The sequence below is a fragment of the Triticum aestivum genome, chromosome 3B (assembly GCF_018294505.1).
Source record: "Triticum aestivum cultivar Chinese Spring chromosome 3B, IWGSC CS RefSeq v2.1, whole genome shotgun sequence".
NCBI classification, from domain to species: Eukaryota; Viridiplantae; Streptophyta; class Magnoliopsida; order Poales; family Poaceae; genus Triticum; species Triticum aestivum.
The window spans coordinates 23,277,036-23,290,204 of NC_057801.1; the positions used below are offsets into that span (position 1 = coordinate 23,277,036).

Consider the following 13,169-nt stretch of genomic DNA (forward strand, 5'->3'; position numbering starts at 1 on the left):
AGAACATGAAAGGAGAGGTCGTTGTTCCTGCCGCCTGCCGTGCGGCTGTGTGAGGTTTTGGGCTATTAACTTGCTCGTTCTTATGACTTGATGGGCATCTCCAACGGTAACCCGCAAAAACCTCCCGCTTCCGTACGCGAACAGGGGACAGTCCGCGGATATGGATGTGGGAGGCAGCTATCCAACGCTAGACGCATATCTTTCAAACTATTTTTTAACAAACCAGGTGAAATTCATGCAAACACGGGCGGATTTCATGCAAACATTAAGGAATTCATACAAACACAGCGGATTTAGCTACATTTCGAACATTTAGAAAAAAAATCTGCCCCTAAACCTATCCTACGGCGGCGGCGCCCGGCGTCCAAAACCGTGTCGTCCTCCTTCCGCCGCCTCCATGAGCACCGGCGATAAGACTGATGAAGTGAATATGCGGTCACCGGCGAGAAGAGTACAACACGGGAGACGGACCCACCCACATGGGATGCCAAGCCCCGCCACCTCCCGTGGCCTATACTCACCCTCGGAGTCCGCGCCTTGTCCATCGCCAGTGGACGTGAGCTCCACGAGGGAAATGGTGGTGTCGTGGCTGTCCTCGTCCCACCGGACTGGCCGATGGTTCGTCGGCGGCGCATAGGATGCGCAGCTGGCTATATGTTCTCTTCCGCGGTCGCTTGTAGCTGCGCATCCACGGCTGTTGCTTCCTTTCGAGCGGCGGCGCGAGCACGGACGACATCGTAGATGGCACGCTGCTCCGTGACGAAATTTGGGTTCGCGGTGGCCATCTCCGGCAACAGACTGTCCCACAGTGCTTTCCCACTGGCGGTCATGGCGGATGTAGTGCAAGTGAGGAGGATGGGGAGGAGCTGGTGTTGTGGTGTGGTGTTAGCCGGGTGTGGCCGCCTTTATATAGCGGATTTCCGTGAGGCTAGGCGTCTGGGTGCGTCAATGCGCGGTGCCGGAGTGGTTTTTTCGACCGGCGAGCCTGCTTAATGGCGGCAGACGGACGGACAACGGCATTGAACATGCGCGGTAGATATCCGTCCCATCCCGTCTAGTCACACGTCTCCGGCATTGAACAGGCGCAGACAACAGAGACGCGTTGTGGGCGGCGCCCTCGGCCAGCGCGCCGCTTCATTGACGGAGGCAGTGAGAGGTTGCGTCCGCCTGAACTGTCTTCTATTGAGCGGCGCGCTCTACAGTGGTATGAATGCGGGCAGCTGGCGCCAGGCGGGAGCACGCGCGGGAGGTCGGAGGGGTATTTGGTGGGCCAAGGCGGTCAGAAGACGGGTGTGGGATGGGTCCGGACTCCCGGGAACCTCCTCATGTTTGTCTCCGGGAGAAATCGTGTCCGAAAGCAGTCTAATATAGGTCGGCGTTGGATTCCTTCCGCTGTCCGAACAACCCTGTTCGAACAGTTGCGGGAGGTTTATGGGTCCGCTATGAAGATGCCTTAGTGCCCATTTCAATGCACGTATATGTGGCCAGGAAAATTCGTTGGAACCCAAAGCCACATCGTTGGCTCCGCCTCTGCCCTTCTCGGGGCAGAAGACCTTGTCTATATCTAGCAAGCCAGTCGATGAAAGTGAAAACTATTTTTTTTTCGGTTTTGCTATTTTTCAGTCGAGTGTTTTGCAATTGGCTATCATTCAAATTTGTGTCCGTTCGATCTCGCGCTGAGATTCGCGCTCTTTTTTGCTTTTTTCCTCCTGCTTGTTTTCCGGTTGTTCGGGTTGGTTTTATTTGTCGGGTCGGTTTTTCCACTCTCAGCCCGTTATCGCCCGCCGGTCCGGTGCTGTTTGGTTTTGTCCTTTTTGAAATTTGGAGTGCGTGTCGTTCCCCTTTCCCATTTGGGTCATTCTGTTTCGATAAGGCCGAGGGAGAGAGCCCGGGCGGCGGAGGCGACGCGATTCCATGGTGATTCTGATCTTCCCCTCTCCTCGTGCTTGATTTTTCCTCCGTGTTCCTTCGATCCCGGCTCCCGTGGTACGTTGCTGCTGTCTCTCGTGGTTCCCCGTTTGATTTTGCTCCTGTTGTGGTCATGTTTTTCGGGATCTAGGTGAAATTCATGTATGTGGATTCGGATTTCGCATGTTTCTGCTCGTGGTTCCCTGTAGCGGTTGTAGGTGATGTTGTGTTGTTGTTGGTGGATCCGTGGAAGGGGTGCTCAAGTCCGTCCTCTTCGTACTTCGGCAATTTCCCCTCTGCTCCCGCTCGAGTGAGTTGTGTTGGAGCTTGCAACTGCGGGTTATAGGCCGCCCCCTGCTTGTAGTTGTGATTTGTAGCCTTAGATTGCTGCTGTAGGTGGTGGATGTAGTCCTAGTGATTGTTGTAGGGTTGATTTCACTACGAATTTTCTAGTTGGAGATGCTCCATCCTACCATCTTGTAGGTGTGTCTGAATTTCTTCAGGTCCTGTAGAATTTCTTCCTCACCTGCTTGTAGTTGTTCTTAGTTGTTGTAGTTGCTTGTAGCTGCCTGTAGTGTTCGCCCATGTGTTGTTCTAGGTTCTGTAGGGGTGGTAGTAACATTTTGCTACAGTTCTCCCCTGTTATTGTAGATGTGGATGTAGTTTACATTTTGCTGCAGGTGGTAGAGGTAGTCACAGTGGTAGTTGGAGGGGTTGTATTTGTTTCTCCTAGTATTCGTCATGACTGCCCTATGGCTGGTGTCATTGTGAATTTGTTTTGCAACAGTCTGAATTTGTTTTGTAGGGGTTGTTTGTTCAGTGTTCACATGCAGTGTAATTTAACCAGCATTTTCACTGTTTTTACCCCATAATGGTAGTGTAATTTAACCAGCATTTACTGTGTAATCCATCATAATTTCAGTTTTTTCAGTATAATGTGCCCTAGAATAACTATGTAATTTAACCTACATTTACATTGTAATCTAACCTTATCTTTACTCAGTAATTTAACCTTCTAAATTCTCAGTGTATTTTACACTGTAACATGTCCCAATTCTCAGTGTAATTTTGTGCTATATTTACACTGATTTTGTGCTATTATTGCTGTGTAATTGTCCCGTAGTTTCAGTGTAATACACAACTTAGTTTCAGTGTAATCTTCACGATAACTTCTGCGTAATTGTCCCTTAGTTTCATTGTAATATGCAACTTAGTTTCATTGTAACTTAGTTTCTCTATAACTTCAGTGTAATTCACTGCATAGTTTCAGTGTAATTTTCACTAGAATTACTGTGTAATTTGACCAATAGGTTGTTTGCAATGTTCCGTCACAGTGTAATTTGCGCCAAAGTTACAGTGTAATTTTCATTGTAACAACTATGTAATTTGTGCCAGAGTTTCTGTGTAATTATGATGGCAATATTACTGTGTAATTTGTAGTGTACTTACACTGTAATCTGTCCATTTTCAGTTGATTGCTTGTAGTGTAATTCTTGTAGTGTAATTACTGTGTAATTTGTATGTAGTCTGCCCATTTTACAGTGTAATTACTGCTAGAATTACTGTGTATTTTGTAGTGTAGTTACACCGTAATGTGCCCCTTTTTACAAAGTAATTATACTATAACGGATTTGCTATTTTTCAGTCGACTGATTTACAAGGCCATCGTTCAAATCTTTGTCCGTCCGTTGTCGCGCGGAGATTCGCGCTCGATCGCCCTGTCCTGTGTGGTTTTCGGGTTGGTTTTATTTTTTTAGCCCGTTTGCGCTGCCCCGCCCCACCCGGACAGTTCACTGTTGGTTTTTATCCCTTTGTAGTCCCCGTGTAGGATTTCGCTATAGTGGAAGTAGATGCAACAAACGGCTGGATCTATGTGGATGTTGGAGTGCTCAATGTAGTTGTTCAGGTGTCCCTTCATGCAATTTCCTCCCCTTTTTGTGTGGATGTAACTAGTGGAATCTAGCTCGTAGGGTTAGCTCTGTAAGTGTGCAAGTTGGTTGTCAGTGAGTTATAGTGATTGTGACTGAATTTTTTCAGCTAATCCACTCGACATTAGATGTGGTGCTGGTGTTTTTAGCATTTTGGATGTGGAATGCATGTGCTTAGTTTGCTAGTTACCCTGGATTTTACCTAGTAATTCCAGTGTATTTGTCACACCTTTTGAGTTGATTTACATTGTATTTTTTAGTGTATTTTTGAGTTGATTCCCATCATTTTTCAGTGCCAATGATTCCAGTGTAATCTAGTGTATCTACAGTGTAATTTATCCCAGTTTTACAGTGAATTTTCACCAACAACTCCAGTGTATTTTACCCAATAATAATGCTGTAATTTGTCATCGGATTTAAATGGACTGTAATTTGAATGTAATTACAGTGCACTACGGTGTATTTGTCATCGGATTTTAAGTGGACTGTAATTTGATTGTAATTATTGTAGTATCCGACTTACAATGTAAATTTAGTGTAGTTGCACTATAACAGTATTTCATAGGGGATTTACAGTGTAATTTTCAGTTTAATTGCACTGTAAGTATTGATATCTGATTTACAGTGTAAATTCAGTGTAATTCCACAGTAATTATGAGTGTACTCACAGTGACAATTACGTCAGTGTAATTACTCTGTAATATGCCCCAATTCTCAGCGTAATTTTGTGCTATATTTACATTGTAATATGTCCCAATTCTTTTTCAGTAACGACCATCACAACTTTGTAATCTGATTTTGCAATGACAGTTGTCTTTCTTATAGGCACTACACTTTCCTTTTCCACTTCTTTTGTCTTGCCATACTTGTTGCATTTCATAGTAATTCTTGTAATTTCATTGTTCCTTTTCTTGCTCACTGTTCTTGATGCCGCGACAGTAGCCACTGAGAACCCAGCTATTTTTGAGTAAAAGTTGAAGTACTCCTGCGCTTCTTCCTTTGTTTTGAACTGCATGCCAAGTTCTGGCTTGAAATTGCTGCTGATGTTCATCAAATTTCCCTCTGATGCGGCAGCCTCTTCATTTTGCAGGAACATCTCAATGTCATCTTCATCATAAATGCATCTTCTTCATCAAGGGAGGCTTTGCTTTCAGGTTGTTGATGCAAGTCCCCTTGTTCGCCCCTTTCTTCTTGATTGTTTTGATTTCTGTTAGTTTTTGCTGTTGCTGTACAATCAGCATCATCATTCATCTGCATTTTTTCATTGTCCATGTGTTAGATTTTATTTTGTGACATTTTTCTTTCAAGATATGTAGTTGAAACAATTGGTTTTGTAACATCTTACCTCATGTATGTTGATGTTCTCAAACAGGCCTGCCTCCCACGGATTAACTTGCGCTTGCGCATCTTCGCCTGTCGACTGTTGCCAATTCTGCATCTGTTGTGTAAGTCATCATAATGTTTGTCATTCAGCTATCTTTTCCATACCATTTTTTGTTCTGATTTATTTAGAAAGGAAATTTATTTACGTTTGCATGTCCTGAGCTGTAGGTGGTATCTGCTTGTTTGTTGTAGTTTTCCTTTTCTCCGTGATTCATATTTGCTTGTCCATTCACTGAGTGAACCTTGTATATGATGTCTGATTGTAGGAGCGCAGTAAACGGAAATGATCCCTGCAGTATTTAGTTATGATTGTCAATATTGGCAATCAGAAAATGGCTGCTTTGTCAGTATTGTAACTCACATTTAGTATGAGGTCTTCTTGTGACATTGACGATGGATCTTCTTCAGTTACTGTTTTTTGTTTTCTTTCTTCCTGCAAATAAATTTGTAGTAATGACAGTTAGTAGCAAAAAAATAACGAATACATTACATTGACAGTAGATCTTCTTCAGATACTGGAATAATTTTCTTACCAACTTTTGTTTGATTGTGTGTTGTATTTTTCTATTCTGCATCTACTGTTAATGCCTAGGTTTTCCTCTGCATCTATTGTTAATGCCTTTTCTGCATCTACTATTAATCCAGAGGAAAACTATGTGGTGTATTTTCTTACTAACTTATGTATTTTTCTTTTGTTTTCTCCAATTTTCTTGTTATGTGATGAATGCTCCCAAAATTTCTGCAATTATCTGTGTTTTAGCTCTCTGATTTAATCACCTAATGATCTACCCCCTGTTGTTTCTTGACTTCTAGGTGGACATAATGAGAGGAGTTGAAGATTTTCATGTACATGTTGTTTTCCTCTGGATTGATATTGCTGTGTAGCACAAGTGACTGCTTCTGTTCTACCTCTAGGTAATTCCCTCTGCCATGCCTCTGCCTCTCCCCTGTTTCCCTCTCCCATGGCGTTTGTGCCATGTTCTTCTTCCACCTCCCCCTCTCCCATGGCTTCTCTGGCTTGTTCTTCTCCCCACTCCCTCTCTCCAATGGCGTCTCTGCCATGTCTTTCTCCTCCATGCCCCTCTCCCATGGCTTCTCTGCTATGTTCTTCTCCCCCCTCTATCTGTCCAATGGCGTCTGTGCCATGTCCCTCTCCCATGGCGTTTGTGCTAGGTGAGATCTGTGAGATATGTCAAAAGGGGGGTAGAAGGAGGCAGGTTTTTTTTCGTGTCTCAAGTTGAAGAAGAGCCTCTTGCTGATTATGTTTTCCTGCCAGGTGCCAGAAGGAAAGGAGGACAACTGGGAGGGACCGGTTCAACCTTTTGTTTGTTTTTGGTTGACCCGTTTTCAACCCGACCCGTTTTCAACAGACAACTGTCAACAGTTCATTGGATGGAAAAAATGACTGACATCTAATTACAAATCAATCGAATTACAAATAGACACTCCCTTCCTTTTTTTGAGGGGAAAAAGTGAAAACTATTTAATTCTTCCTTTAGCGAGTTGATACGGACATTGTTTTTTTTCTTTTGCGAAGTCATATGGACATTGTTGAGAGGAGGAGGAGGAGGCCTGCAGAGACCGAGCGCCGTGCGCGCTGACGCCCATGCCCATGCACATGCATGCGCGCGCGCAAATGTCGGATCGGCCGGCCTCGATGGATGACACACGTGGTGTGTGTTGGCCATGCACATGCATAGATACTACTACATGCATCATCTCTCCCCTGCACCGGCCGGTCTCATCCACTCTTCCGTTCCAGCCACTCCTCTATAAATACCAGACGTACGCACTGGCGGTATATCTATCTCAATCAGCTTGAAGCCAGTTGGTACACACACACGACACACATACACATATAGGCCATGGGTTGGAAGCGCAGCGCTGCTGTGTGGTGTTTAGTCCTGCTCCTCGTGCTCGTCGCCGTGACGGCGGCTGAGGGGAGGTCCATCGGAGAGTGCCAAACCGAATGCTTTGGCTCCCCCCGCTACACGCAGTGCCTGTATATGTGCAGACTTCGCCTCGCGCTTCGAGGAACATATCAAGAAGCAGCAGCGGCACTAGGAGGGAGGTGCCGTTGGCCCAACTGCCGTTAGATGGCAAGAGGGTGTTTCTTCTTCCTCGTTCTCTCCGTCCCCTCCTCTTCATCCCAACCTCCTGTCTCAGATCCGCCTCCCTCGGACCCTTCTCTCCTCCTCCGCCCTCGCCGGCGGTGAGCGGGGAGGGGCCCTTCCTCCTGTAGCTCTAGGTTAACTACTAGTACGTAGTTCCTTCATGTAGTGGCTTTGGACATTCTGTCTCTTCGTTTCCGGAGAAGTCAGGGGGCGAGGAGGCGCTCCTGGCTTGGCTTTTCCTTCCTTCTCGTGGTGGTTGCTGTCTGCCTCGCTGACGGCAGTGATGAGGTGTGTCTCGTGGCCGCTCCGTCAAATAACCTCCAGATCTGTCCGGGTCCGTGCTCTTCCACTCCTCTCGCTGGGAGTCGGAGAAGATATCCATGCCTGCAGGTCCTTTAGCTAGGTTTTCTGTTCCAATGATCACCCCAGCTATCTTTGTATCTCTTGTTGGCCTAGGCTTCTTCTTTCATTTGCTACTTGTGCCTGTGAGTCAAAAGCGGTGTCCCTTATGGACCAATTTGTAATCACTTCTTCTACATGGTTGCTTATGTAATTTCAAACTTTTTTTTATCCCTGCAACTCTCTTCGTTTTTATTTAGTCCGCACATTTGCTTTGATAGAAGTCAAACTTTATAAAGTTTGACAAAGTTTGAAGAAAACACTATGAACTTTTACAATAACAAATCTATATGATGTGAAAATAAATTCAATGATAATATAATGGTATTGTTTTGGTGGTGTATACATTCATGTATTTTTATACAAACATGATGAAAGTTTATGAAGTTTGACTTTAGACAAAGCAAATATGCGATAAAATGAAAACAGAGGGAGGCCTCCTTTTGCAAGGCTCGTGGTTACAAAAAAGGAGGGAGTTCTATGGATGAGTGTGCCTTCATCTGCCTTAGCACGTCCAACCACAACAACCACTTGTATCCGTGCCTATATAAATTTTCTTGCCGCGCGCATCTGCGAACAAATCAAGAAGAATATCTTGGACCCTGGATTGAATTTTTTGTAAAGAATTACGCAGAGACTCATGAAGTTCTTTACATGATCAACGAGGTATGCAAAGGGAAACTAATTTTATGGGAGATCTTATGCAGTAATAGCACACAACTCTCCTTATTTTCTTTATATATCTTACATCAAGTTCGCATGCAGCATGACACACCATCTTGTCCAAGATGACACGGCCCTGCTAACCAGCTTTCCTAGGTAGTGATTTGTGGTGATTTCAATATCAGCAGGAAAATCCTGAAAAAATAACCATGTGTCCTTCCTATGGAGTCATACTTTCAATTCAATAATTGATGTAAATGTTTTGAGAGAAGTACAATTTTAGGGTAGGATGTAGACCTGGGCAAATAATATGTAGGAACCTACTTATGAAAAGCTTGATAGGGTAGAAGTACTGCAGAGGGACGTCGATCGTTTCCTACCGTCCCTTGCACATCCTACGGTGGCCGGTGGAACTGACCAAGACGGCGCTCGACGTTCAAAGGGCTTGCACATCCCATGAGCGAAATCCCACCATGAACAGCCCATTCACCTCAGCGAAAAGAAATAGCGTAGATACTGCTGCTGCCAACACGTAGACTAGGGAACTTACGTAGATACTGCTGTTGCTAAAAAAAACGTAGATACTGCTATGTGATGCTCGATTGAGCACGATATACTGGAGCAAAGTCAAGTGTCAGATTTAGCAGATGAGTTGTTTCAGATTTAGCAGAAGAAAGTCAAGTTTCAGTTTAGCAGATGAGATGTTTTAGATTTAACACGACATGAGATGTTTTAAACCACCCACGTTCGTCTGGACCACAGTGTCCGGACGTGTTTTGCCGGCCAACACGGTTTTATATCTGTCCAGATGTATTTTTTCTGACAAACCGGAAGCAATCCAGGGGGCTTGGCGGGCGTTTGGATCACTGCTCACGCACACGTCCGACAACCCTGGCCCACCCAAAACCCTCTTCCACCTCTGCCGCGCTTTCTCTTCAACCGATGCGCCACTTCATGTGCCGCATTCATTCCGGCTCAGAGCCGTAGCGGCTGACATTGATGCCGCGGGATGCGATCGGACGGCATGGTGTCGCTGACAAACGCGACCAGACGGGCTCGCCACTTCAATCGGACGTGTCATCCCGAGAAACCAACCTGGCCATTACATCGCATTCGCCAAGTCGGACGAGGCGTCGGCCTAGATCCGCAACGACCCGAACTTGGCGGTGGCCTGGGCTCTCGACCGATCCATCACCACCGCGGAGACGGCCGCGTGCCGCCACCACCAATGAATTTGTGAGCATGCCATTCGAAGCTATTGACGAGGAAGGCCTTAAGAGAGAGCCCTTTTGGAAGGCTCACGGTTACAAAAAAGGAGGGAGTTCTATGGATGAGTGTGCCTTCATCTGCCTTAGCACGTCCAACCAAAACAACCACTTGTATCCGTGCCTATATAAATTTTCTTGCCGCGCGCATCTGCGAACAAATCAACAAGAATATCTTACATCAAAGACTTACGTTCTATGGATGAGTTCTATGGATGAGTGACCCTGGATTGAAATTTTTGTAAAGAATTACGCAAAGACTCATGAAGTTCTTTACATGATCAACGAGGTATGCAAAGGGAAACTAATTTTATGGGAGATCTTACGCAGTAATAGCACACAACTCTCCTTATTTTCTTTATGTATCTTACATCAAGTTCGCATGCAGCATGACACACCATCTTGTCCAAGATGACACGGCCCTGCTAACCAGCTTTCCTAGGTAGTGATTTGTGGTGATTTCAATATCAGCAGGAAAATCCTGAAAAAATAACCATGTGTCCTTCCTATGGAGTCATACTTTCAATTCAATAATTGATGTAAATGTTTTGAGAGAAGTACAATTTTAGGGTAGGATGTAGACCTGGGCAAATAATATGTAGGAACCTACTTATGAAAAGCTTGATAGGGTAGAAGTACTGCAGAGGGACGTCGATCGTTTCCTACCGTCCCTTGCACATCCTACGGTGGCCGGTGGAACTGACCAAGACGGCGCTCGACGTTCAAAGGGCTTGCACATCCCATGAGCGAAATCCCACCATGAACAGCCCATTCACCTCAGCGAAAAGAAATAGCGTAGATACTGCTGCTGCCAACACGTAGACTAGGGAACTTACGTAGATACTGCTGTTGCTAAAAAAAACGTAGATACTGCTATGTGATGCTCGATTGAGCACGATATACTGGAGCAAAGTCAAGTGTCAGATTTAGCAGATGAGTTATTTCAGATTTAGCAGAAGAAAGTCAAGTTTCAGTTTAGCAGATGAGATGTTTTAGATTTAACACGACATGAGATGTTTTAAACCACCCACGTTCGTCTGGACCACAGTGTCCGGACGTGTTTTGCCGGCCAACACGCTTTTATATCTGTCCAGATAACTGTCCAGATGTATTTTTTCTGACAAACCGGAAGCAATCCAGGGGGCTTGGCGGGCGTTTGGATCACTGCTCACGCACACGTCCGACAACCCTGGCCCACCCAAAACCCTCTTCCACCTCTGCCGCGCTTTCTCTTCAACCGATGCGCCACTTCATGTGCCGCATTCATTCCGGCTCAGAGCCGTAGCGGCTGACATTGATGCCGCGGGATGCGATCGGACGGCATGGTGTCGCTGACAAACGCGACCAGACGGGCTCGCCACTTCAATCGGACGTGTCATCCCGAGAAACCAACCTGGCCATTACATCGCATTCGCCAAGTCGGACGAGGCGTCGGCCTAGATCCGCAACGACCCGAACTTGGCGGTGGCCTGGGCTCTCGACCGATCCATCACCACCGCGGAGACGGCCGCGTGCCGCCACCACCAATGAATTTGTGAGCATGCCATTCGAAGCTATTGACGAGGAAGGCCTTAAGAGAGAGCCCTTTTGGAAGGCTCACGGTTACAAAAAAGGAGGGAGTTCTATGGATGAGTGTGCCTTCATCTGCCTTAGCACGTCCAACCAAAACAACCACTTGTATCCGTGCCTATATAAATTTTCTTGCCGCGCGCATCTGCGAACAAATCAACAAGAATATCTTACATCAAAGACTTACGTTCTATGGATGAGTTCTATGGATGAGTGACCCTGGATTGAAATTTTTGTAAAGAATTACGCAAAGACTCATGAAGTTCTTTACATGATCAACGAGGTATGCAAAGGGAAACTAATTTTATGGGAGATCTTACGCAGTAATAGCACACAACTCTCCTTATTTTCTTTATGTATCTTACATCAAGTTCGCATGCAGCATGACACACCATCTTGTCCAAGATGACACGGCCCTGCTAACCAGCTTTCCTAGGTAGTGATTTGTGGTGATTTCAATATCAGCAGGAAAATCCTGAAAAAATAACCATGTGTCCTTCCTATGGAGTCATACTTTCAATTCAATAATTGATGTAAATGTTTTGAGAGAAGTACAATTTTAGGGTAGGATGTAGACCTGGGCAAATAATATGTAGGAACCTACTTATGAAAAGCTTGATAGGGTAGAAGTACTGCAGAGGGACGTCGATCGTTTCCTACCGTCCCTTGCACATCCTACGGTGGCCGGTGGAACTGACCAAGACGGCGCTCGACGTTCAAAGGGCTTGCACATCCCATGAGCGAAATCCCACCATGAACAGCCCATTCACCTCAGCGAAAAGAAATAGCGTAGATACTGCTGCTGCCAACACGTAGACTAGGGAACTTACGTAGATACTGCTGTTGCTAAAAAAAAACGTAGATACTGCTATGTGATGCTCGATTGAGCACGATATACTGGAGCAAAGTCAAGTGTCAGATTTAGCAGATGAGTTGTTTCAGATTTAGCAGAAGAAAGTCAAGTTTCAGTTTAGCAGATGAGATGTTTTAGATTTAACACGACATGAGATGTTTTAAACCACCCACGTTCGTCTGGACCACAGTGTCCGGACGTGTTTTGCCGGCCAACACGGTTTTATATCTGTCCAGATAACTGTCCAGATGTATTTTTTCTGACAAACCGGAAGCAATCCAGGGGGCTTGGCGGGCGTTTGGATCACTGCTCACGCACACGTCCGACAACCCTGGCCCACCCAAAACCCTCTTCCACCTCTGCCGCGCTTTCTCTTCAACCGATGCGCCACTTCATGTGCCGCATTCATTCCGGCTCAGAGCCGTAGCGGCTGACATTGATGCCGCGGGATGCGATCGGACGGCATGGTGTCGCTGACAAACGCGACCAGACGGGCTCGCCACTTCAATCGGACGTGTCATCCCGAGAAACCAACCTGGCCATTACATCGCATTCGCCAAGTCGGACGAGGCGTCGGCCTAGATCCGCAACGACCCGAACTTGGCGGTGGCCTGGGCTCTCGACCGATCCATCACCACCGCGGAGACGGCCGCGTGCCGCCACCGCCAATGAATTTGTGAGCATGCCATTCGAAGCTATTGACGAGGAAGGCCTTAAGAGAGAGCCCTTTTGGAAGGCTCACGGTTACAAAAAAGGAGGGAGTTCTATGGATGAGTGTGCCTTCATCTGCCTTAGCACGTCCAACCAAAACAACCACTTGTATCCGTGCCTATATAAATTTTCTTGCCGCGCGCATCTGCGAACAAATCAACAAGAATATCTTACATCAAAGACTTACGTTCTATGGATGAGTTCTATGGATGAGTGACCCTGGATTGAAATTTTTGTAAAGAATTACGCAAAGACTCATGAAGTTCTTTACATGATCAACGAGGTATGCAAAGGGAAACTAATTTTATGGGAGATCTTACGCAGTAATAGCACACAACTCTCCTTATTTTCTTTATGTATCTTACATCAAGTTCGC

The 13,169-nt window shown here is 45.8% G+C and overlaps 1 long non-coding RNA gene across 1 annotated transcript; it reads left to right on the forward strand.

Moving 5' to 3' along the window:
• Positions 1-1,835: 1,835 nt before the first annotated feature.
• Positions 1,836-7,912, forward strand: LOC123068327 (uncharacterized). The gene is made up of 5 exons (XR_006431692.1): positions 1,836-1,986; positions 4,927-4,990; positions 5,209-5,281; positions 6,033-6,134; positions 6,496-7,912. It is a non-coding gene; the product is annotated as an uncharacterized lncRNA (long non-coding RNA).
• The last annotated feature ends 5,257 nt before the right edge of the window (positions 7,913-13,169 follow it).